The sequence below is a fragment of the Eurosta solidaginis genome, chromosome 3 (genome assembly GCF_040869045.1).
Source record: "Eurosta solidaginis isolate ZX-2024a chromosome 3, ASM4086904v1, whole genome shotgun sequence".
Taxonomy (NCBI): Eukaryota; Metazoa; Arthropoda; class Insecta; order Diptera; family Tephritidae; genus Eurosta; species Eurosta solidaginis.
In genome coordinates this window covers 143,161,793-143,188,144 of record NC_090321.1, presented here as the reverse complement: position 1 = coordinate 143,188,144, position 26,352 = coordinate 143,161,793, and the positions used below count along the sequence as shown (strand labels likewise).

General features: G+C 36.9%; 1 protein-coding gene and 1 pseudogene across 1 annotated transcript in view; one reads left to right on the top strand and one right to left on the bottom strand.

Annotated features, from left to right (window-relative positions):
• LOC137246017 (F-box-like/WD repeat-containing protein TBL1XR1) overlaps window positions 1-2,882 on the top strand; it is a 50,146-nt pseudogene extending 47,264 nt beyond the window's left edge.
• The window catches only part of LOC137246669 (transcription factor E4F1-like), a 123,413-nt gene that overhangs the window by 29,654 nt on the left and 67,407 nt on the right, over window positions 1-26,352 (bottom strand). The window lies entirely within an intron of this gene.

Genomic DNA, 26,352 nt, shown 5'->3' with positions numbered 1-26,352 from the left:
TGTCTTGACGCGAACCAAAACTCCAAAAGTTTGACCGGTCAAGTTTCAATGGAACGAAAATAAATAAAAAGGTTGGTATTAATGTTAAGTATAAAGGTGCTTTTAATAATTATAAATTATTGTTTAATATGTATATATGTAACAATATTCAATTACAGGTTACCTTGTACAATCTGGAACAGGACGGCTGCGTGCGATCGGTAAGCAATCAAAATCCAAGTGGCGGAAAACTTATAAAAATGTTAGCACCGGTTGTTGTCGAACGGTTTATTCATCTGTGCGATGTTTTAACATAGATAGCTTAAACCGTTCGATCACCTCTGTTAACCTTATTGAACAAAAAGAAATACTAGGGCTACCTCAAATAGCTTAAACCGTTCGATCACCTCTGTTAACCTTATTGAACAAAAAGAAATACTAGGGCTACCTCAAAAGTATGGACCGCTGGTCTAAACATGCCGGCCCCCTTGCGGTACGCAACCCTGAACTAGAACCGAACGCTTGCACCGCCGTGTTCCATTGACTACTGAAGGCTATTTCTTATTATCTAAGTATTTCTATCGCCTAGTCCTGGAACCTTGTACCTAGGCTAGAGAGAGAAAAGAAAAAATAGGAACAAAAGTGGTTTCAAATTTAAATGGCACATTCATAAAAAAAAAAAAAATCAGATACGTATGCATATTCAAAATTTACTGTGAATTCATTTTTAGGTTCATCTGAATATAAATGCGAAAAGAAAGAAAAAATGAAAAAATAAATAAAAATAAGTATATAGTTAGCACGCGCCCGACAGGACCCATCCAAATATAGTATTTTGGGCCAGTAGTGGACCCAGTATTCCAGCTGGAATGACCCCTAGAAAGATTTTAGGAAAAATGTCTGCCCCCAGCACGAGACGAACTGGAGAAGCGACGTGGAAGCGCGGGTCCGCCAAACGTAGATTTGAATATTTCCCCGCTATTGTGTCATCTAGTGTGGCTAGTGGCGTGCGTCGATTGAACTTCGGGTGGCATACTGCGTGCGTGGTGATGGTCGTGGATTGACCATGCTTCCCGCGCAACTTGATGAAGCAGCCCATCGGCGATTTATGTAGGTCACACCTAGCTGCAGCTCTCGCGCGAAATCTTCGCTGATTATTGAGGTAGTGGCACAGGGATCGATCAATGCCCTCACGAGATGCAGACGCCCTCGGGCTTCAATTTTCACCACCGCAATTGGAGCCACTGATGTGAGGGACTGAACTGGTCGTGGTGGCGCTCTTACTGGGGCCACTCTTCCGGACCGGAAATTCCTCGAAGGCGTGAGGTGGAATGCTGAAGATTCCACTCTCTCGTGTTAACGGTGTTTACGGGATCTCTGTCGGGCTTTTGCGCTCTTTCTATTAGACGGTTGGAAAGTTTTTATTTCCAATCCGCTGGTTCTTTTTATTTCGTGCTGAAGGTGCGGTCGGAAACGCTGAGGTTCCGATCCGCCGACTATAGCTGGGTGGAATGCATGTGATTCCACTCCAGCCAGGTTTTCTAGGCGGAAAGCGAACGTTTCCGCTCCAGAATGAGTATCGTTTCCTACTTCAGAGGCGTACAACGAGATTACATCGCTGTCATCGGCGTCTTTTCCCTTGGGCCGTGGTGGTCGTCGTTGGCGTTTTGGTGCTTCCCCAATGTGGTCTATATGGAGCATTGTGTGATGGTGCTCGCTGCATCGACGGCATAATCCCTCGTTGGTGCATTGAGATGCGAGGTGAGCCTCTGATAAGTAATTAGTGCAATAATTATATATGTGAGTATCGCGTAAACGTGCGGCTGGTTCTTTCGCCCGGAAAACTGGGCATACTATAAGCGGGTGCCGGTTACCGCATACACGACATACCAATGCGTAATGGTTTGCTTCAGCCCGTTTGCGAATGGTGGTGAAACGCGTCATTTCTGTAACTAATAATTTTCCCATTGCAGCGATTTGCTTTTTTTTTGTTTTTGGTGGCGAGCAATATTTGCATGTTTGACTCTCTTATTGGTGGTTGGTGGAAACAGGGTTAACTAATTTACTAGCAAAATAGCCATTGAGCTATTGTCGAACAAGTTCATTTGGCCAACAAATGATATCCTGGCGCCCTCAACACAAACCCAACGATGAAACAAAAACGCTTCGAAAAATGCCCTAGAAAATCACCAACACATGCCATTCATTCAGTTCTATACATTTATTTTGATGTGCACCCAATTCTTCGTCAAACTTAATCGTAATGGTCAGTGACCATAACGTTTGACCGAAAAATTGATGGTATCCAGTGCCTATACTATCATGCAAATGTATCGAATTTAGTACATATTCGATAGCATATGCATATCCCTATAATGATAAAGCAGGAAGTTTTTGATTAAAAGTGAAACGTGTCGGTTTAATGTTTTTACGTGCGGGAGTGGTTTTCGCGTTTGCGACTTTGTATTTCCACGGGAATAACCAAGAAATAAGATTGGATTTGCAACACTGAAAGTGCAAAGACGCGTGGTTTGAACAAATTTTTTACAAAAGTTAAATTTTTAATTGGAGTGGAGAATAATAAAATTTAAACAATACAAACATTAATTTTACTTAATTAAAAGTTAATCTTATTGGATAAAAAGATAAAACTACAAAAAATAAGAATATACTAACTACTAAGTGAACCTAACCTCAAAATGGATGTAGACGCCGAGGAGCCTGAGGGCTCCTGGGTACAACAATATAAAGACAGAAATAAAAAACCGAAAATTGATAAAAACATTAAACCGGAGTTGAAAAATGAGGAAAACAATACATTGTTCAATCAACAAACAAATTCTCGTAAACAAGCAAAACAAAATAAACCAGAAGATATTGCGGATAAAAATAGCATTCAATAACAAGTACTCAGCAAAATACAACAAAAATGAATGAAAACGGGGATATAAATACTAATAATAAACCGGCAGGAAATATGACAACAAATGAATATCTATACTATGACAAAGATCACAAAGGGCCATTTGTGGTATATATTGACAAAAAACAAAATGGAACAGAAAGAAATTCAATTAATGCAGTAACCGTAGCCAACCTTCTTAAAATCCTTAACTACGAAGAAGTGGATGAGGTAAGCAAAGTAGGTTTTGGTAGAATAAAAACTATATGTAAAAATGCAGAAACAGCAAATAAAATTTGTAATGATAACACAATTAAAAATAAAGGTTATGAACCGAAAGTACTACAACACTGCCTTTCAAAAACGGGTATCATTTTTGATATTCCAACGGAAATGACAATGGAAGAACTACACAAAGACATTATTTCAACAATTCCTATAATGAAAATGATTAGAATCGAAAGAAAAGATAAGGACAACAAAGAAAAAAGAATTCCAACAAGACGTGTAAAAATCTTTTTTAAAGGACAAACACTACCGAAAGAAATAATTTATGCACATACAAAAATAATGGTAAAACCATTCATTACCATAACACAATGTTACAAATGCTTCAGGTATAACCATTTCGCACAGAATTGCAAAGAAAAGGTTGAACGATGCAAAAAATGTTACCAGGTACATCTTGTGGAAGAACAGTGCAAAACAATAATGTGTATTAATTGCAATTTTCAACATCCACCAACGGCAAAAGACTGTCCAGCACGAGTAAAAGCATACATAATCAAAAGAATAATGACATTAGACAACAGTTCATACAAAGATGCACATAAAAAAGTAACCAACATTTTAGGTAACAGATTTGAATTACTAGACAACTTTGAACAAAATTTCCCGCAACTACAGAAGAAGGAAGTAAACAAACAAAATGCTGAGAACGATACCACAGAATACATCCACAAAATGGTGCCATATGTGAAGGTAGTTAAAAACATTAACAAAAACAGACAAAGAGAACAACAAAACGCAATCAACACAATGAATGAATGGCGAGAGGCCATAAAACCAATAACGACGGAATTCACTATAAACACAAATAAAATTAAAGACACACAAGAAGTCTTTAATAAAATAAGTGTAGAAATAACAAAACATTTAGCATCAAATGTAAACGAGAGACTAAATCACAATACTATGGAATTACTGAACAATATTCGTATTGCTATTAATAAAATTAACAATATTTTTGACACAACACTAATGTCCCAGGACCCTAATGGCTGATCAGATTAAGATCTTACAATTTAACATCCAAAGCTTGAAAAAACAAGGAAACAAAGAAATACTGGAAATTTATCTTTTAAATAATGAAATAGATATAGCCATTTTAGCCGAAACATGGCTAACTAATAATTTTGATTCAAATATAAATAATTATAACTTTGCTTTTGCGAATAGACAAGATGGATATGGAGGCGTAGGAATTTACATTAGAAAAAATATTAAATTTACATTGTTTAAGATACCAAGTTCAATTGAAAACATAGGAATTACAACCATCAATCTTAAAAAGAATATAAACATAATAAGCGTATATTCGCCACCTAACGTTCCAACTCAAGAATTTAAAATTGAAATGGAAAAAATATTTATTTTTTCAAAGAAATTTAACAACTTGACATTAATAGGAGGTGACCTCAACGCCAGAGCGGCAATGTGGGACCCGGAAATAACTAACAATAAAGGAAATATACTGGAAAATTTAGTCATGGACAACGGATTTCAAACACTAAATACAGGAGAACATACATTTGAGATGAGTAATACATCATCAGCAATAGATGTCACATTTATAAATCAGAATATCAGAAATACTTGGAAAACAACACATCAACTCACAAATAGTCATCAATACTAATAACCCTATTCGAAGAATTATTAAAACCGCAAAAATCCCAAAAAATTATTTTGAGCAAAGTACTAAAAGAAATAAATACATTGACAATAGGAAATAGTTTAGAAGAATTTAATAATGCGATCAAAAACACCATAAAAAACAACACAATCAAGATAAACCATAAAAACAAATATATACCAAAAAAATGGTGGACTCAAGAAACAGAAAAATTGTTCAGACTAAGAAATACAGCTCAGAAGAAATTTAATCAATATAAAACATTACAAAACAGTGAAGCATTAATTGTGGCGAGGAAAAAATTCATAGAACATGTTAAGGAACAAAAGAAGAAAAATTTTAACGAACTCATAGATGAAATTTCGAAAGGAGACACTAATTCAATGTGGAATAAAATAAAAAACCTCAAAAAGTATAAATGTGAAAAAAATATTAACAACTGTTGGAATAATGAAGATTCAAAAAAGTATCTAATATTTATTGCAAGGGATCCGGATAGAAATGTATGGTCAATAACATAACAAACAGAACTGACATACCATTAAAGGAAATGAATGTGGACAATTTCTTCAAATTCCTATACAGCAGAAAGATTAATTCAGCGAATGGTCCTGACCAAATTTCATATCGTATGATACTAGAACTACAAGAATCAGAAAAGAGAAAATTATTCAATATAATTGAGAATATCTGGCAGGAAGGGTTGATACCACAAGCATGGAGAGAAATCAAAATCATACCGATTCCTAAAGAAAAAAACACAACAGATATTTACAAATACAGACCAATATGTCTATTGTCAGTGATGGCTAAAATAATAGAAGGCATAATAAAAATCCATATTGATAATCAAATTGAAGAACATAAACTATTACCAGAAAAATCATATGGATTTAGGAAGAATCGATCTACAGCAAATTGTATAAATGACCTTATAAATACAGTAGCATATTATAAAGAAAACAAATACCAAGTAATGGCAGCATGTATTGATGTGGAAAAAGCATACGACTCGGTAGACATAGAAATTCTTGAAAACAAACTTAACGAAACACAGATTAATAGTAAAGTAATAAGATGGATAACATCATTTTTAAAACAACGTACACTGACCTTAGATAAACAAAAAATTACAACAACAAATGGACTTGCCCAAGGAAGTGGATTAAGTCCAACTTTGTTTAATCTATATACAGCACACATTCATCAGATAATTAATGAAAAATGTAAGCTATTCCAATTCGCAGATGACTTCTTCTTAGTATGCGTTAACAAAAATAAAGACACCACACAACAATTACTGGAAATAAAAATACAAGAATTTATTAATGAATGTGATACAATTAAATTAAAAATAAATATTAATAAAACCAAAACCATATTTTTCAATCAGAAAAATTCACAAATAAATATACAAATAAATGGCACGTCAATTGAACAGGTAACAAATATCAAATATTTAGGAAGATATATAAGTACAAATAATGCTTGTATGCAACACATAAACAAGATAGTTGACAAAACTAATAGAACATGCCAATTTTTAAATATTTTGAGCGGCTGTAAATTCGGTATAGCACCTCCAAAGGCTTTACATCTGTATAAAGCTTTTGCGAGAGCTAAAATGGACTATGCGGCATCCACTTTTGCTAATATCCCAAAGATGGCTTTACAAAAATTAACAATATGTAATAATAACAATCTTAGACGTTGTTTGGGTCTAATAAGATCCACACCAACACATGTTATATACCATATGGCTGCGGAGATTCCAACGATTTACAGGCTGGAGATGGCAACAGCGAAGGAAATTATAAAATGTATAGCATATAACTTACCAATGAAAAAGACAATAATCACAGATAAATTAATATACCAAAAATACAAACTAATTTTTTACAATATTGCAACAATCAATACAAAGAAACATTCATCAAAGAAAATAATTACAGATGACAATTTTTTCAAAAAAACGGCAAAAAATAAAGAATGTGACAAAAGTATTATAAATACAATTTTCAAGGAAAAAATACAAATATTAGAATCACAAAAATTTGAATTAATATTTACGGATGGATCAATAAAAGATAATATAATGGGAGCTGCATTTATTCATGAAAAAACTAACACTATCAAATCGTTCTATAGCAATAAAAAAGTGGCATCGATGACAGCAGAATTAATAGCAATACAAAAAGCGGTGGAATTCGCCATAGTACAAAATTTTAATAAAATAGCAATACTAACAGACAGCCTAAGTAGCATTTTTGCTTTAAAAAATGAAGAAAGTAACAATCACATAGTACAATAAATCTTTGAAATAATTAATTCATCAAATCTAGAAAGAATAGAAATACATCATATTCCGGCACACAAAAACATTAAACCAAATGAGAAAGCAGATGAAGCTGCAAAAAATGCAAACCAGAATGGAGAAAGAATCAGAGTACCATGGACCATCAAAGATGCGACAAAAGAAATTGAAAATAAAATAAGGAAAGAATGGGAAACTGAATACAAAGGAAAAATATCAAATAAAGGTAAAGATTACGGACAAATATACCCAGAACTAATTAAAAAACCATGGTTCAACAAGAAAAATTCTAAACTCGAACCCAAGGAAATAAAAGTAATCAATAGAATTTTAACCAATCACACATTTTGCAAAGATACATTAAACAAAATGCAAATATATGATAACAATAATTGTGAAATTTGCAACACAATAGAAAATACGAATCACATCTTATTCCACTGCAACAAAAATGCAACAATTAGAAGTAAATACCCATTATTACAAAATCATTCAAATTTAATCGATATACAGTAAAAATATAGTGACAAAATGTATAGCACCATCACTAGTTTCCTTAAACAATGTAAACTGGAACTATAATTAATAGAATAAACTAAAAAAAAAAATTGGCGTTGGCGTTTTAGCTTTCGAGCTGGCCAAATAATTCGAATTTCATTCGACCTTCATCCGGTATTTTATATACGCGCAATGAAGTAACTTAAACAAAAAAAAAAAAAAAAAAAAAAAAAAACCAGAAATAAGTCTCGTGAGTGATAGTGAAAATATAAAAACTGAAATAATATGAGGAAAGTGAAAAAAAATGTGCGCCTTTAATTAAGGCAAAATTAATTCCTCAGTCAAGTAAAAGAGCCCTTAAGGCCATTGTTTTCGTTAAACATACAATAAGTGGCGGTGGTGTGATTTAGTTTTGTTGTTGTGCATAGTGAAAATGAAATAATGAAATGGCATGTTCCTACGGCACTTGTGTGTTAGGGTGTTTACAAAAAAGTTTTTTTTTTTGCTTGTGAATTCCCTTTTTTTTTTTGTTTTAATAAAAGTTATGACTGGAACGACCAGTGAAACTAAAATAGGTAATTCTAGAGTTTAGCTTGGTACTGCGTCAGGGTGTCCCAAATGTTGTAAAAAAAATTTTTTTGTTGTTTGTTGTGTGCGGTTTATAAATGACGGAAAAGGGTGAATTCAATGGAATTGGTAGCGGATAAATATTTCTTGAGTGACGCTGCCTTTACCATTGTCATATCCTTTTCCCATCCTCCAATACACTTCGCGAAAGAAAAGCGACAGAAAAATTTACATTTTGAGGGCACCCTTATAGTGCAGTTTTAGCAACATAAAACGGCTTAAGCTAGGTGAATACGTTTGTATGTGCGGTAGAGTGTGTGTCGAGGTCAGTCCAATGTGTCTGCACGCGGTATGTATCTTTGTACATATGATAATGGTGACTACCCAGCAGGCAGTCTGTTCGGCCATGAGCCGAAAAAAAGCCCCGAAAGAAGTGAAGTTAAAGCGTCAAAAAACATTATTAGCTGAAGTTGCTAAAAATGTTCGGCACCCTTTTTTTCACTTTTAAAAGGACAAGACAAACCTTTGACGTGCATGCATTAGGCTGAACCATACAAAATTTTTTGATATTAAATATTATGTGGTATTCTGTTTGTACCTTCTTTGCTTTGTGCTTATTGTGTCTGTAAATTAGGGGTTGTCGTATCTTCGGTTTCCGCACTATTCGACGGTAGCAATACCAATTTGACGAGCGGTCTTGTCACTTCTCGTCTCTCAGTTAGGACATCTACCACGCGTACCCGGTTGTCGGAACCAAGGTGTAATTTGACAACTCGCCCTAATCTCCATTCATTGGGTGGCAGGCTGTCCTCCCGTATGACCACCATGTCTCCCACTTTTATGTTGGACTTAGGATGTTTCCACTTGGTCCGCTTTTGAAGTTCTGAAAGATATTCTGTTTTCCACCTTCTGCAAAAGTTCTGATGCAAAGCCTTGAGTTTTTGCCACCTGTTCACAATAGAGGCCGGGTTTTCATCGACGTTGATTTCCGCTGGGGCTAGTAGGTGCCCTCCGACTAGAAAATGACCTGGCGTTAGAGGCTCAAGGTCTGATGGCTCATTTGAGGCCGGACTGAGGGGTCGTGAGTTAAGACACGCCTCAATTCTGCATAATAGTGTATTAAATTCTTCGAAGGTGAACTTTTGGCTGAAAGCTACCTTTTTGAAATGGGTTTTGAAACTTTTCACCCCAGCTTCCCACAGCCCCCCCCCCCATGTGCGGAGCCCCCGGTGGTATAAAATGCCAAGTCAATGCCTGATGGGAATGTTTGGAAAGCGTTTGGGTGCGGGCGTTAGCCAGAAAGGCTTTAAATTCCGCCTTAAATGCGCGTGACGCTCCGACGAAATTGGCCCCGTTGTCTGAGTAGACATTTCTGGGGCATCCACGTCTGGCTATGAATCGAGCAAAAGCTGCTGCAAAGGATGAGTTGCTCAAGTCGCTAGTGCCCTCTAAGTGGATGGCCTTAGTCGAAAAGCACACGAACAGACAAGCGTAACCTTTGGAAATGCGACACCCGCGCCCACTATAACTTTTAATATCGAAAGGGCCTGTGAAGTCCACCCCGGTATTAGTAAATGCGCGCGAGAAAGTCGTTCGCTCCTGGGGAAGAATGCCCATAAGCTGACTTGGGGCGCGTCTTTTATGGATTGTACATATTTTGCAATTGTGAATGACCTAATCAGGATTTTCACTTTTATAATCCAGAACAGCGTTCGAATAATACGCAGCATGAGTTGGTTTTCACCGTGGAGAGAATCCTCATGAACAAACTGGACAAATAGACGGGTAAACCTACAATTGTATGGTAGTATTATTGGATGGCGCTCAGGATAAGGCATATCTTTGAATGCGCCGAGTCGCCCGCCAACCCTTAATACTTCGTTTTCATCAAGGAAAGGGTTAAGTGAGAGGATTTCGCTTTTAGACTCAAGTGATACTTTGGCTTTCAATCTCGCTTTCTCTGATCCGTAATGTTGCTTCTGAGCGAGTTTTATCAGACGGTTCGTCGTTGTTTTAATTTCATCGGATGAAATTAGACAAGAGTCCGGCTGGCTAGAAGCTCTTGTTTTCGGATGGGTTCTTTGAAGGAATCTCAAAATATACGATATTACCATCAAAGCTCGCGAAAGACTGGAAAACCTGTCAAGAATATCACTAATGTTGTCATTAATTGTTGCTGCATGAGCCTGCACTCGTTTTTCCTCAACGTTTGTTGTGAAGTCCGTTTCCTGGGTTGGCCACTTTTCCTTATCTTCTGTAGCCAAGAAGGTCCCTGCCACCACAGAGTGTTGTTGATCAATTCTTGAGCTAAAACGCCTCTGCTCGCTAAGTCTGCTGGATTTGTAGCTGAATCCACGTGATACCAAGTCGAATTTCCTACTTTGTCTAAGATTTTTGTGACTCGATGAGATACAAAAGTAGACCACGAACATGGGGGTTTGCGTATCCACGCCAGTACGATCGTCGAATCAGTCCAAAGATGTATCGTAAGGTGGTCGAAGTCCACATTGTTGGATATCGATTCGATGATTTCGGCTAGTGGTACCGCCCTGCAAAGTTCCAATCTTGGGAGCGAAATGGTTTTGACTGGAGCCACTCTCGTCTTTGCTAAAAGCAGGTTAACAAGTATGCCGTCATCCCTTTCCACGCGCAAGTAGACTGCTGCGGCATATGCCTTTTCAGATGCATCACAGAAACCGTGAATCTCGACGTTTTCAGTTGGCGAATAAAATACCCATCGAGGAATCCGTATCTGGTCGATTTCCTTGTATGTTCTGGCAAAATTGTGCCATTTGTCTAATGTGGAAGGAGATAACGTTTCATCCCAACCAGTACCCTCTAGCCATATATTTTGCATAATAATTTTTGCGACAATAATTGTAGGAGCTAGCCACCCTAATAGATCGCAGAGTTTCGCTATAGTTGACAAGACTGTCCTTTTGGTGAAAGTGGAATCTTCTTCCATTGACTTTGCTATAAAGTAGAATTGGTCAGAATGTGCATTCCACCTAATGCCAAGAGCTTTCACGCTACTGGAATCCTCGAATTCTAAAAAATCTTCGCTCAGTAGATGAGCTTTTGGAATGCCTTTCAATACTTCGTTACTATTCGAGGTCCATTTACGTAAAGGAAACCCGGCTGATTTCAATATCCCTGAAACTTTATTTCTTGCCTTTACCGCGGAGGCAATAGTATGAGCACCGGAAAGCACGTCATCTACGTACATATTTTTTCTCAAAATGTTAGAGGCAATTGGATGAGAACTTTCTGAGTCATCAGCCAGTTGGAGTAAAGTCCTTATTGCTAAATAAGGAGCACAATTTATACCAAAAGTATGGTTAGGCTCTACTAGGATTTGCCTATACATTTTTTCAATATCGCTGTTGAAAACATATTTGAAAAGTCTCCAGCGAATAATTAAGGTCGGTAAATCCGACTGAAGCACTGGGCCTGGGATAAGAATTTCGTTCAGACTGACGCCTTTCGAAGTTGAAGACGAGGCATTAAAAACCACCCTAACTTTTGTTGAAATACTCTCTTCTTTAATAACAGCACGATGAGGCAGATAATAATTGTCCACAGCGTCAGCTAACTGTATTGACGTTATTTTCGACATATGGCCCATTTTCTCGTACTCCATAAGTGCTCTATTATATTCCATTTGCAACTCTGGTTTTTTTCTAAGTCGCGTCTCAATTTTGTAAAATTGAGAGCACGCGATTTTCAATGAGGGCCCCAGGCAAATATCTGCAGCAAATTCCGCTCTGAACGGAAGGGACACGATGTATCTTCCTTCTGAGTTTCGCTGCGTTGTGCGCTCGTAGAGTTCTTCGCATATTTTTTCTTCTACTGTGGGGGATTTTGCCTTGGATATATCCTCAATTTCCCAGAATGACCTAAGCTCACTGTCTAAAGCCACTTCATTGAAAAAGGAAACCCGATTATTATTAGTTGGGCTGGCTGCATCAGCACGACCAGTCAGTATCCAACCGAAAACTGTTTCTTGGGCTAAAAGTGTACTGAGAATGTTTTTCTTAATCCCGCCTAAGATTATTTGCGGGTAGATGTCTCCGCCCAGAACAAGATCGACTTGTTCATTGACAAAGAATCGTTTGTCCGCCAGTACAAGGTCAGGGAATGCCTGTTATGTTAGTGAACTGACGTCATGTGTGGGTAAATTGCCTGTCAATTGTGGTAAAACTAACACAATAACATCAATTGATATAAGTGGGTCAACCGGGGACCGCAGTTCTATGGCACATGCCTCTTTTACCTGCGCAGAGATTGAACTATTGATGCCCGAAACTTGAGCATGCATTTTACTAGTTGGCAGGTTGATTCTGCGTCTGAGCCTTTCTGTAATGAAAGAGCATTCAGAGCCAGAATCTATGAGGGCTCTTGCCGAAAAATCTGTACCATTATAGCGAATGGTTACACGAGCCGTTCCAAGTAATACATCTCTACTAGTGTTCGCGAAATTTGATTTCATATTAGTTGTTTCTCCTGAACCTTTTGTTTTTTCCGAACTGTGGCGTAATCGCGCTTGTTTCGACGTAGACGCCGAAACATCCAATGACTCTACAGCCGCTTTCGCCGGAGAAGGCTTCGTTTGAGCTGTCTGCAAATGCAGAAGGGAATGGTGTCGTGTATGGCACGTGCTGCAGCAGTTGTGGCAGCTTGTACACTTTGACACGGAATGCCTCGAAGAGAGACAGTTCAAACAGCAGTTGTTACGTTTGATAAAGGAAACCCTTTCAGATGGTGTCAAATTTCTGAATTTCTGGCATGTGTGGATTTTGTGGTCGCTGTTTTTGCACATTTCACATGCGTATTTGGCGACGGTGGTTTGGAATGACCCTAACTTTTTAGGCGGTGGTTCAGAGGAATGCTTGGTGCTTTGACCCTTGGGTGGTTTCGAAGGCTTGATTCCTCTTAAACCTGAAACCGATTCTAAGGTTTGGAACCTATTTGTGAGGAATCGATCTATATCCGCCCACTTGGACGTTTCAGTTTTATTTTCTACTGATTGTTCCCATAAGGACAGGGTAACATCAGGTAGATTTAGTGAACAGAGGTATGTGATTATCGGATCCCAGTTAGAAATGTCAATACGATGACTCTCTAATGAGGATATACAATTATTAATATCCCTCTGTAAACGTTTAATGAACGCGCCGCATTCAGTTTAGAAAGCATGGAGATTGAAAAGAATTTTTAGTTGGGTGTTGAGTAAGATTCTTTTGTTCTCGTACCTGTCACACAAATTTTTCCAGGCTACATTAAAACCATCGTTTGTCAATTCGCACTTCTTGACAATTTCGCGAGCTTCACCTTGTGTCTTTTGGATGAGGTAATAGAGCTTTTGAATTGGCGACAGGTGCTTATTTAGCATATAAATGGCCGTGAACATGTCACGAAAAGTTGGCCATGACATATAATCACCTTTGAATACATCCGTATCACACGGTGGTAAATGTAGGTTGCGTGGAGCCAAGGAGGTTTCACTTTCCTTCTCTACCTTCTCCAAATTTTCCGCCAGGTCATTTATTTACGTCATGTACCGTACATTAACGGAATAGCATGATTTATTTTTCTTTTTAATTGCGGTAATGTCTTTAGCGCTAGTGTCCTCGGGCACTAGCAGAGCTTCGAAAGCAGCTTTGGCTTTCTCCCACATGGACTTTAACTCCGGCTGCTGAATTTTCAGCGAATTTTTGGAGTGTTCGCTTGTGGGTTTGCTTAAGAATTCGATGTCGAATTCAATTACCGTGTCTGCTAGGCGGTTGAATGCTTCCATTTTTACTTTATGCTTGGAAAATTTGAAATAATTTGAAATGCACCAAGCTTTTTGTTGTTGCAAATCTTGCTTATTTTGACAGAGACAGAATCTGTATCGAGGTAACCCGCTTTATACTATGTTTATTAAATAGCAATAACCACCAATAAATCATCAATTTGTTAAAATGATTTATTTTTTATAAATTTATTGGAAAAAAAAATCAACGAAAATAAACGTTTTTTAGGGGTGTGAAAAATAGACTGTAATGTTACATTTTACATGTGTGTATATGTATGTGTTATTATGTTAAAAAAAATTATTGCTCGCCAACCAAACTTGAATTATGTACTTGTGCATTACTGCAAGCACTAAAGTTATGGGAATAATTTTTTCCAAGCTATTTTCCCAAAATTAATTTTGTTTCTTTGGAAAGTATTTAATTTAATAACGTGAAGTGATTTTGTGAACAAGCTTTTGTAATTTCAAAAGTTAAGATTCAAATGGAAAATAAGTGAGGTTATGCCCACAGTGTAGTGTTGTTGTTTGTGGAATGTTAAAGCGTAAGTGCAAGTAACGAGAAGAAAAAAAATAAATGGGATTTAAGTGATCTCCGCAAGAAACTGCTTGCAACTTGTATTGTGCTTATTCCAACAACAATAATTGTACAATGTGTGAGTGTGTGTAACTCTAAAAAAAAAACATTAAGCTGTGTCAGGTACTCCTTACCTCTGGTGGGGGGTAATACCTGATATTCAAAAGGGGCTGTTTGTATAAAAACACTGCAATTTACTTGTGGTGAAAAAATTTTTTGCTATGTTCACTAAATCACTTGCATGTATTTTATTTTGCAAAATACTCCAAGGTTTTGTAAAACTGAATTATCGAAAAAAATGAAAATGGAAACGGTGAAGTGATTTTGTGTTAAAAAAAATTCTGCCGTGCAAATTTAATTAAAGTGGGGTTATGACCACCACGCAGTGTTGTTGTTGTGGGAAGTGAAGAGGATATGAAGAGCAAGTCACGTCTAAAATCCAAAGTAACTTGGATTACTTAATCCTCTACAGAAAATTACGTGCACTTCTCTATCACTCTCAAACACTGATTTGTACAAGTACGTGTGTGCGTGTGACACTGAAGACCCTTAAGCCGTGTCAAGTATTCCTTACCACTGGTGGGGGGAAATACCTGATGATCAAAAGGGTTACTTGTACAAATTTTTCCTTTAAATCACAGAACACTCGTTTCACCTTTTAACTTTCACAAAAAAATATTTTTTTTTCTCACTTTATTACTTAATTATTTATATAAAACTATTTATGTGCGCACTGATAAAACCACTTACTTTTAATTTTATTGTAGTTGTCGTGGATTGTGTACATCGATGAAAAATTGCTGTTGTTATGCCTTGATTTTAAATTCAGCCGCTGGTTATTTGTTTTATCAGAACTGGACTCCAAATTCTCGGTTGGCTAGCAAGGATTTCCACTGGTGGTGGAATTGCAATTTATAAGGCGTTGTAAGGACCAAATGTCTTGACGCGAACCAAAACTCCAAAAGTTTGACCGGTCAAGTTTCAATGGAACGAAAATAAATAAAAAGGTTGGTATTAATGTTAAGTATAAAGGTGCTTTTAATAATTATAAATTATTGTTTAATATGTATATATGTAGCAATATTCAATTACAGGTTACCTTGTACAATCTGGAACAGGACGGCTGCGTGCGATCGGTAAGCAATCAAAATCCAAGTGGCGGAAAACTTATAAAAATGTTAGCACCGGTTGTTGTTGAACGGTTTATTCATCTGTCCGATGTTTTAACATAGATAGCTTAAACCGTTCGATCACCTCTGTTAACCTTATTGAACAAAAAGAAATACTAGGGCTACCTCAAAAGTATGAGGTTTTGGACCGCTGGACTTTCTTTGGGTGTTCCCACGCCAATCGCCCTTACGGTATTCCAGGTTAGCCGCGAGTTCATTGTCAGACTAAACTTTTCATCATAAAACGAACTTTTGGCTGAAACTCCGGATGAGACTCCACTCCACCAACTCCACTGCAGCAGTAAGTGACTCATAATCAATTCGATTAAAATCACGATAATTCACGGACACAGGTGTTTTGGTTGACTGGAAATCGTAAATCATGAAAATTAAGTCATGCTTTGAAAAACTTGAGGCTGACAATTGGTTATAGTGGAGGGTTTTTTGGAGGTCACTGACAAAGAATAAATCAAGGAGAGTGATATTTGTACCAGTGAAGTGAGTAATAGAAGAGGTGTTTGTCGGATATAGTCCAAGAGATTCCATACTTAGTTTTAAACTGTTATCCTCAAGCTGTTGAAATCAACGGCAATTAGGATATTACTGTAGTTGCCTATTAGTGATTGAACGAATTCGGTGAAATCCACAAAATTCACTTGTCGATTGGGTCAGTATACACATCCAATAAGAAGCTTATCATGATTAGAAACTACTTCAACAAACACATATGCAACAGGATCACCTTCCGTAGAAACACAACTTAATCTACAGGACAAGCTTTCCTTTACATAAATCGCAACACCACCACCATGACCATAGCGATCAGATCTGTAAAGTTTGTAACCATTTACTTTCACCAAACTGTTCCACGTCTCAGAAACACAAAGAACGTCGATTGCCGAATCTTCAAAAAAGTATCTAAATTCGTCAATCTTTTTAAATAAACTTTGAGCATTTATATGAATTATATTAAGCCCGCTCGCTTGCTTGCCAAGGACACGCAACATAGTATAAGTCGAGTCTTTGGAACTCATAACATTAGAAGAGGACATAGTCATTAAAAGGTTTTTATTTAGGAAAACTGACTTCAGGAAGTTAAGAAATGAGCTTTCCGTTATAGTTTGGCCCGCCTATAGTGGATATGTTGATGAGAGCGTTAATCATTTTACTAGTGCTTTACACCTCATATTCCGTGGTTGTGTCCCCCAAGCTAATAGCGTTATAGTTTCAGTAAATACTGCTTGGTGCACCAAGGAACTATACTGCTTAAAAAACCAGAAAACGCGTTAGTTTAAGAGATATAAAAAATCTGGACTTCCAAATGACTATAGCAGATATTCTATTCTACGTCATAAATATAATTCTTTGAACAAAAAGTGTTACAAAGACACATTAATAAGATTAAGCTGCAACTTGCCTCTAATCTCAAGTCGTTCTTCAATTTTCTTAACACTAAACGCAAGACTACTTTATCCCCATCAGTCATGAAAATTAAATACTTGGTGTCAAGTGACGATGCCACAGTTGCCAATATGTTTGCTGATTTCTTTAAATCAAACTACGCACAAAATTGCGTGCCCATCAACCCGAATGTTCTTTTTAGCTCGCCACTGTTTTGCGGTGTACGAGCCCCTTCGATATCCTGCAACGACGTATTTGTACACATAGAAAACCTAAAAACTTCTTATGCTAGTGGTCCCGACAGCATTCCTTCTGTTGTTCTAAAAATTTGCCCGGAATATTTGTATCGGCCCTTAACGAATATTTTTAATGCTTCTCTAAAGCAAGGTGTATTTCCATGTTTCTGAAGAATCTTTTATTATGCCACAGTTGCCGATATGTTTGCTAATTTCTTTAAATCAAACTACGCAGAAAATTGCGTTCTCGTCCAACCGAATGTTCTTTTTAGCTCGCCACTGCTTTGCGGTGTAGGAGCCCCTTCGATATCCTGTAACGACGTATTTTTACACCTAGAAAACCTAAAAACTTCTTATGCTAGTGGTCCCGACAGCATTCCTTCTGTTGTTCTAAAAAGTTGCGCGGAATATTTGTATTGGCCCCTAACGAATATTTTTAATGCTTCTCTAAAGCAAGGTGTATTTCCCTGTTTCTGGAAAGAGTACAAAAGTGGTAGTAAATCATGTGTTGCGAACTATAGAGGCATTGCAAAACTTAGCGAAATACCTAAATTTTCGAAACCATTATAACTAAACAGCTAGCTCATTCAGTTTCTCCTATCATTAACCCAGCTCAGCATGGCTTCTGCAAAAGCAAGTCAACTGAGTCGAACCTGTTGGAATTTACTACTCATGTCTCCAGAAACCTTAGAAATAACCTACATACCGACGTAATTTACAGGGATTTCGGCAAAGCTTTCGATAAGGTTTCCACACTATTCTCACCTATAAACTTAATGGTTTACGGTTTCCACCTCAACTTCTGAGTTGAATTTCCTCTTACTTAAAAGGAAGGAAACAAAAGGTGTTATTTGAAAACAGCGAATCTCAATTCATTAGGGTTAGTTCTGGCGTACCGCAAGGTAGTCACATTGGTCTTTTGTAATTTTTTGCTATTTATTAATTATCTTCTAAGCGCGTTAACTCATTCCAAGATTTTGATGCATGCTGACGATGTAAAGCTTTTTAAACCTATACTCACTCCGGAAGACACATTGATCCTTCAAGAAGATCTCGATAGTTTTGTCAAGTGGTGCAATATTAATGATATGAGCATCAACCTAAACAAATGTAAATTCATGAGTTTTGGTAGAAAATCATTTCAAGTGCACAATTACACGGTTGGTGACTACCGGCTGTAGCAAGTCACTAGATTTATTGACCTGGGTGTTACATTGGACCCAAAACTTGACTTTAAATTTCATATTGAAACTTGCGTGGCCCGATCGAAAGGAGTTCTTGCTTTTGTTAAAAGATGGTCTAAGGAATTTAATGACCCCTACGTTACAAAACCTCTCTTTACTGCTTAAGTGAGACCTATATTGGAGTATGCATCAATCGTTTGGAACCCGCGGTATCAAATCTATAGTGACAAGCTTGAATCGGTTCAAAAACAATTCCTACTTTTTCCTTTGAGTTATTTGGCGCGGGATCCAACAACAAATCTTCCCTCTTACAAAAGTCTGTTAAAGCTTATAAACCTACCTTCTCTCGAGAGTCGCAGGGAAATGCTTGGTGTGTTGTTTATGGTGAAATTATTGGGAGGAACGGTGAATAGCCCATTTTTACTTAGCGAGATCAAATTTAATGTTCCCATGAGGCTATCAAGGCATTTCCATCCGCTTTCTTTGAGCACATGTAGGTCGAATTTCGAAATGCACGAAGCTCTTCCTTGTTTGTGCCTGGATTTTAACATGCATTATAGTAATTTTGATACATCGGACTCGCTTTTCAAAATAAAGAGGTGTATTTTATTTGAGTTAAATTCGTATATATGTATACATATTTAAAAAAAACTAACTATAACTTACTGTTACCCCAGTTTATGTATATATAATATATCAGCTCCTTCTGTGCGGTTCGCGTCAGCTCCCATCTGAGCACCTCTCGTTAACCCCCTAATGGGCAAACAGCTCCTTTCTGAGCAATTCGCGTCAGCTCCCTTCGCGCATATAATTATACATGTCACCTCTTAATATTAATTATGTAACTATAACTCATAAGATCGTTTACTTAATGTTTTACACTGCACATTCGTTTTGTATAAGACATACTATTTTCAAGGTACTGCTATTTGCTATTTAGTCCGTTTAAATTGCTCAATTTGTAGACTATTAAATAAATAAATAAAAAAATTCAACACCAATAGCAGTCAGCCCAGTACTCATATTTGGTTTACTTCATTACAAAACTCAAAATAAGTAAAATTTTTAAAGCGTTTATATATCGTTTGTTCAAGCTAATTCGCTTTAAATTATTTTTAAAAACGTTTAAAGAAATGCTTGTTGGGATGTATGTATAAGTATATTTTTATACATGTATATTTAAATTTTTTTTAATTCAAAAATATGAATTCTTCGCCTTGTTTTTTTGTTTTTACTATTTATGTAAATAATGTACTTTGTATGGCTGCAGCTCATGTTGTATTGTATTTCTTGGCCTTTTCGTTGTTTAATCGACTAAACTGAGATTTTATAACAATTAGTATGCAGTAGTTGGGTAAAGGTGATAGTGACCCGTTGGTACCCCTTTAATCTTTTTTTACACACGCTACTACAATTCACTAACACTATCAAAGCCAGCGCATGCGCACAACATACATTTGCACAGTTTCAGCAAATAATGATTGACAGAAAATTTGCACCATTGTGGATAAATACACAAAAGCCGTGTTTTTTAACACGCGCATATCCGTTTACGCTTAAACTTTATATGGACTGCTAAGTGACAAACTTTAAATACACCTCTGAAATTGCTGCGCATAAATTTTGTCCTACTAAATTTCAATACGCATTATACTCAGTAAAAAAAATATAAAAAAATGTAAGGCGCGATAACCTCCGAAGAGATCTAAGGCCGAGCTTCTCTTCCAATTTGCCAGGACCTACATGTTTTATGCCGACTCCGAACGGCATCTGCAAGGCAGATGAGTTTTCACTGAGAGCTTTTCATGGCAGAAATACACTCGGAGCGCTTGCCAGACACTGCCGAGGGGCGACCCCGCTTAGAAAAATTTTCTTCTAATTGAAAAACCTTATTTCTAAAATTTTGATGTTGCTTTGCCCGGGAGTTGAACCCAGGGCATACGGTGTGATAGGCGGAGCACGCTACCATCACGCCACGGTGGCCGCATTATACTCAGATGTAACAGACATATGTGTCTTTGTTTCACCCTCTACACTAATTCTATGTATTCTATGTGTGTCCACAATTCATCGCAACAGATTCAGCTATATGTTATACCCTATGGCCATCAGCGCGTTGTGTCTTCGCTTTTCGGTACACCCTGTTGCTGTAGCTAGTTGTTTAACTACAACCGCTAGATGGGTCTCCTAAGCATTATCTAAGCGAGAATAGGCGTTTTTTCTTCACGCGCAAACGAGACGTATACGCGCGTAAAAAAAAACACGGCTAATGATTTGCTCATTAGGAAGATAGCCAAGGTATTGATATAGAAGTATTATAGCGAAATACATGTGTTTATTTTTATCGGATGATTACGACCGTCATCGGGCGATCAAAATAATGAATAATTTAATTGTTTAACTAAAATGCTTTTGCATCGGAAAAATATTGTTCTTATCTGTCAACTCTACTAATGTGCCATCAACTATTATTTTAACATATCTATTGCCAAACGATTTGTGTATTTTTGGGCTTGATTGAAAGATTTCAAAAAGCGTGATGAATTTGCTGAGCGTTTGAAGAAGCGAAATGAGGGTAAAACCAGGAAAGTATTGGAATCCAGCTCCAGTCGTAAGGCTGTCCATGAGGCTTCAAAACGACTAAAGCTTGAACATGAAGATTTAGACAAAATTCTGCCACAGCTGTGCTTCCATTCACGTCGAAGGTATTTGGAGAAATGGAAAGAGGATAAAGTCGCTTACTTAGAGGCAGACATTTTAGATGATGAATATTTATTTTATGGTAAAATGTAAGTTTTAATAGAATTGTACATTTATTCAATCCATTTACTATAGCATATTACAGACTATCCACACGAGAACGCGAGAAACGGGAATACCAAAAATGTACATCATATTACACATGTGTTCAGAAATTTATTCAAAATGCTTGTTTCACAGAGTGCGAGTTTCAAGGTGCTGCAAGCATTCATTGAAGTATTAAGGAGCTTAATACACAATTATTATATTTTATTATCCCAGTTGGAACCAGAACTGAATGCTGGGAATTTGACGCTACATAAAATGTTATTCTAGGTACGACGCACTTTATATACAATGGAAGTTCTGGCTGGCTCTGACGCCATTCTTCAATTAAATCAGTGCTTTGACAGGTGATAAGTATTCACAGCAGTTTGTCATACAATTGACGCAGTTAGCAGCTGTGCCTTATATGGAAATTTTACAGTTATGGGTACAAAAAAGCGTTATTTGCGAACCCCAAGAAGAAGTTTTGGTCAAAGACAACGAAGCTATGACAGAAAGAGTTGGCTGAACATTATTCAGCCGACCATTGGGAGACACGTTATACAATACGTTATGAATGTATATCCTGCTTCCTAGAAAAGGTTTCCAATATAATTTTACGTACCGGCAAATATTTGAACGTTATCCGGCAATGTGGCAAAAAAGAAGCGCCGCCACAACAAATGAATTTACATACCACATCAAAAAATACTCGTTAGTAAACATATAATGTTTGGACCCTATAAGATAACTATGATAAAAATATTCACATTAAACAGAAATTATATAAAAAGACTATTTATTTGAATGAATGTAATTACAAAAAAATTGTAAGAATGCTCAAAGCTGAGTAGACGTGTAAATTTTCGCTGACGAAAAATCGAAGTTTTCCGCTGTATACAGTAAATTAATCTTACTGAAAGTGTGCTGATATGCAAAATTAATACAACCTGCGATATTTGCATCAATATTTGCATCAATATAGTTTCTTCCGGCTTTATTTAAAAGTTAAAATATAAATATAAACGTTATATTTTGTGCTTTAATCATCCTCCGTATATTCTTAACAAAACACTTTCGTACACACATACAATGCCTTTCGAGCCTGGAGTATGACAGCAAGAAAACAAACCCAACAACAGTTGCTAAAAATAACAAATAATACTCTATCGCCCGGTACAAATAACACCAACCGACCTGTGGAGCGGAAAGGGCAAAGTATTGTTACTGACCACCTTATTAATATGTGGGAGGAAAAATTGAAAAAGCATGAAGAAAGTATCATAAAGCAGCTTCCCGAGTCCATGAAGAATCTGGAGGAGAGGGTTAGCAGCGAATGAGCGAGATAGTCGGTGAGTTAGCAAAAGCAAAGGAACGTATTGGAAAAACTGAGGAAAGAGTGGGAAGGCGTGGAAAGTGTATACATGGAATTGGATTTGTAAAAAACGCAAAGCAAATGATATGGGTGAAGAGATACACAAACTTGAAGAAAATGCGTTCTCCACTGATATCGTGTTGATAGGAATACCGCCTACTAGGGATGAAAATATCAGCGATATATTTTCAAAGCTGTGTCGTGTCATAAATATTGAGCCTTCTATATTGCGGCAATTCTTTCGTATGGGCGAAAACAACAATAAAAACAGATTTAGTCCCGCTTCCATTCTAATTAAACTCCACACAGCGCACGACAGATGTCAACTACTTAAAGCTGTTGCTGCGTTCTGCAAAACGAAGAAAAGGTCGTTAATACTCTCCGACATCGACGAAGTTGGCTATGGCAATATTTTTGTACATGAGAGTTCAACTAAACTAAATAGAGAAGTCATGTACCATGCCACAATGCTGAAACGTCAAAAACTAATAGCATCTGCTTTTAGTTTAAGGGGCAAAGTGTATGTATGAGCGCAGCGATGTAAAGAGTCTATACGTGTGAACAGAAAATGCGATATTGATGCCATTGTCAGCGAGGCAAAGAGAACCGCCGAAACACCTCACAATCTATCACTCATACGACAATAACATGTTTACAAATTTTTTATTTCTTTTTAGTTATTATTCAATGTACCTATTGTAATGTCCCACCCCTCTTGTTCATGAGGCATGAACAACCTTGAACTCCACTTTGACTCCGATAACCGAGTGGAGTTCCCTTTTCCTGACGTTCGTCCGTCTGTAATGGTCTAGTCTAAATCATCGTCCTTCAGTAAGTTGCAACACCTAACTCATTCCTACTGTGCCACAAGGGCAGCACCCACACTAACACAAAAGAAAACTTAGAGGGCCTGCATTTTTCCTGACACTGTTTCAGCCAATAAATTCGAAGTAACTCATTTCCTCTTCATACAAGTTTATTTTCACAAATTCTATGTTTACTTATATCTAGTGATTTGTATTGGTAATTCTAAATTCTATTATTTCTTATCCTGATCTAAACTGAATCAAAATAACAAAAAAAGGATACTGCAATTACTGCTTATAATATTCAAAGTAAAAAAAAAATCAAATAGATAACAAGAAAGTAAAATAACCCAGATAGAAACACCCTTTACTTAAGATCTCTATTTCTTGCTTCTATTAAGAAATAGTTAAAACGCTCACCTAAATATGTGCATACGATAACACATTAAGCAAAGAATCAATAAAAAAAGAGAGATTACGACAATGATATATAAATATTAACATTCATTTCATGTATAAAATCATTCACTTACGCATCTCCCCACGCTCATCTGCAGTCCAGATACCAACAAAATAGAAATAAAGAGCAAAAAAACCCTATTCCATGTATATTGGAACGATTTTCCGTCATCCCTTGTCAAATTTGGTTTTGAGACAACCTGTGTGTTCATTCACAACCGAGGGTGGTTTACTAATCGATTTGTGTGGCTGACTGGGGTAGGTAGAAATCTGTGATTTTAGCCGTTTGACCTTCTTTGTCGTTTTTTTGTTTTGGTGTGTTAATTGTTTTGTGTGTATTTGTTGTTGTGTGTTTGTCTGTTGTACCTGTGTGATTAAGTTGTTTCCTGTAACTTCCATGTACTTATGTACTATTATATACTATTACCTCATGGAACTTTCAGTTCCGGTTTGTAATAGTAAAAATACGCATGCACATTTTTTCGCGATCGTAATAATTACTAAAAAAAAAACGTTTAAAAAAATAAAAAAATAAAAAGTGAAAATAATCGCGAGCCGAGTGCGAAGTACGCTGTTAGTGAAAGTATTATAGTAAGTATAAAACAACCAAGTGGTTAAAAATTAAGTGATTTAGCAAAAGTTACAAAAGTAAAGAAGAAAAAGGAGGTGACACGTGTGCCATGTAGTTTCACAAAGTGCGTGGAGTAAGATCCTCCTTTCTCACAAAGCAAAATCCAAACCAAAAAAAGAAGCGAAAGGATTTCTACATTTTTTTGTCTGGAAAACGAAGTGAAAAAAAAAAATTTATGAAAAAAAATGTAATAAAAAAAAATTAGCAATATGCAATAAAAATCGTAAAGATTCCGGTGTACCCACGGATTAGGGTGTGCAAAAAAAAATCAGGAAAAGCAAACAAAGCTCACAAAAAGTTCAAAAAAAAATTTGCCAAATACTTATAAGTACCAAAAATATTGAAATATATGAGAAAATAAAATTATCTGTAGGTGTGTGCGATAAGTAAAGAAATGTGAGTGAAGTGGTTAATGCATATGTTCGTGTGTGTTTTTGGGTAAGTTAAATATGTATAAAAGATGAGTATGCATAAAAAAATTGAGAGAATCAACAAAATATGAACTACAATTCAGAAAGGTATTTCCTATAAAAGGATTACAGGGAAATTCAAAAAAATAAAAAGGAAACTTATAATCTAGAAAAAATTATTTTTAAACCAAAATGAAAACTAAAGTATATTCTCGGTTCCCTTCGTGGTGGTGTGATGTTGTCGGTGTTGCGGCGAATTGGACGAGGTGCTGAGTGTACTCTCTAACTTTGGGCTCTTCTCACAACAGCCCTGCTGATGCAGCAATCCACACCAGCGACCGACTAAATATAACTCACCGCTATTAGTTGTCCGCGGTATGATGTTTGTGATGTGATATACTCCGCTGTTTGTGATGTGATATATTGCGGTATGCTCTGGTTTGTATTATGTGAGGTTCAGTGATGTGATGTCTTCTCTTTGCGTGCATTTAGAGTTGTGTATTCGAAAATGATCTTTCACCTGTTAATAGCGTTGGTTGTGTTTGTGCTTACCGTGTATTGATGGTTGGATGTTGCTTTTACTATTTCCGTGTTTGTATGGTTTTGTATCACCAAGTGCGTAGAAATATGTGGTCGTGGTGTTTTTAAGTGTTGCGTGGTTGTTGGTAGTCGCTGGTGTGGTTGTGATTACCAGGGGTGGTTGCTTCCGTGTGTATGGTATCTTGTGGTGTTGATGCTTATTTGTATTTGGGTGTTTGGTTGTGTATGCTGGAGGATGATATTTGGTGCTGCTGAGGTTGGTTGGTCCTTGGTTTGCGTGTATCGGTGTTGGTTTCAAATGCGTGTGGTTGTGAATATGGATGTATGTAATCTTTTGGTGTGGATGCGGTTTTTCTTACTCATTTTTCTTTGGTTTGGACAAATGGAGTGTTTTTAGAAATAAGATTTTTCAATTAGAAGAAAATTTTTCTAAGCGGGGTCGCCCCTCGGCAGTGTCTGGCAAGCGCTCCGATTGTATTTCTGCCATGAAAAGCTCTCAGTGAAAACTCATCTGCCTTGCAGATGCCGTTCGGAGTCGGCATAAAACATGTAGGTCCCGTCCGGCCAATTTGTAGGGAAGAATCAAGAGGAGCACGACGCAAATAGGAAGAGAAGCTCGGCCTTAGATCTCTTCGGAGGTTATCGCGCCTTACATTTATTTTTTTTTTTATTTAATACCTATAAGCTTATGAACGAAAATCAGTCTGGATATAGAGCCTTCGATAGCTGTAATACGGCCTTGCTTAAAATTATTGAAGACATCCGGCCAGCTTATGATAGAGGTGATCTAACCGTTCTAACGCTTTTGGAT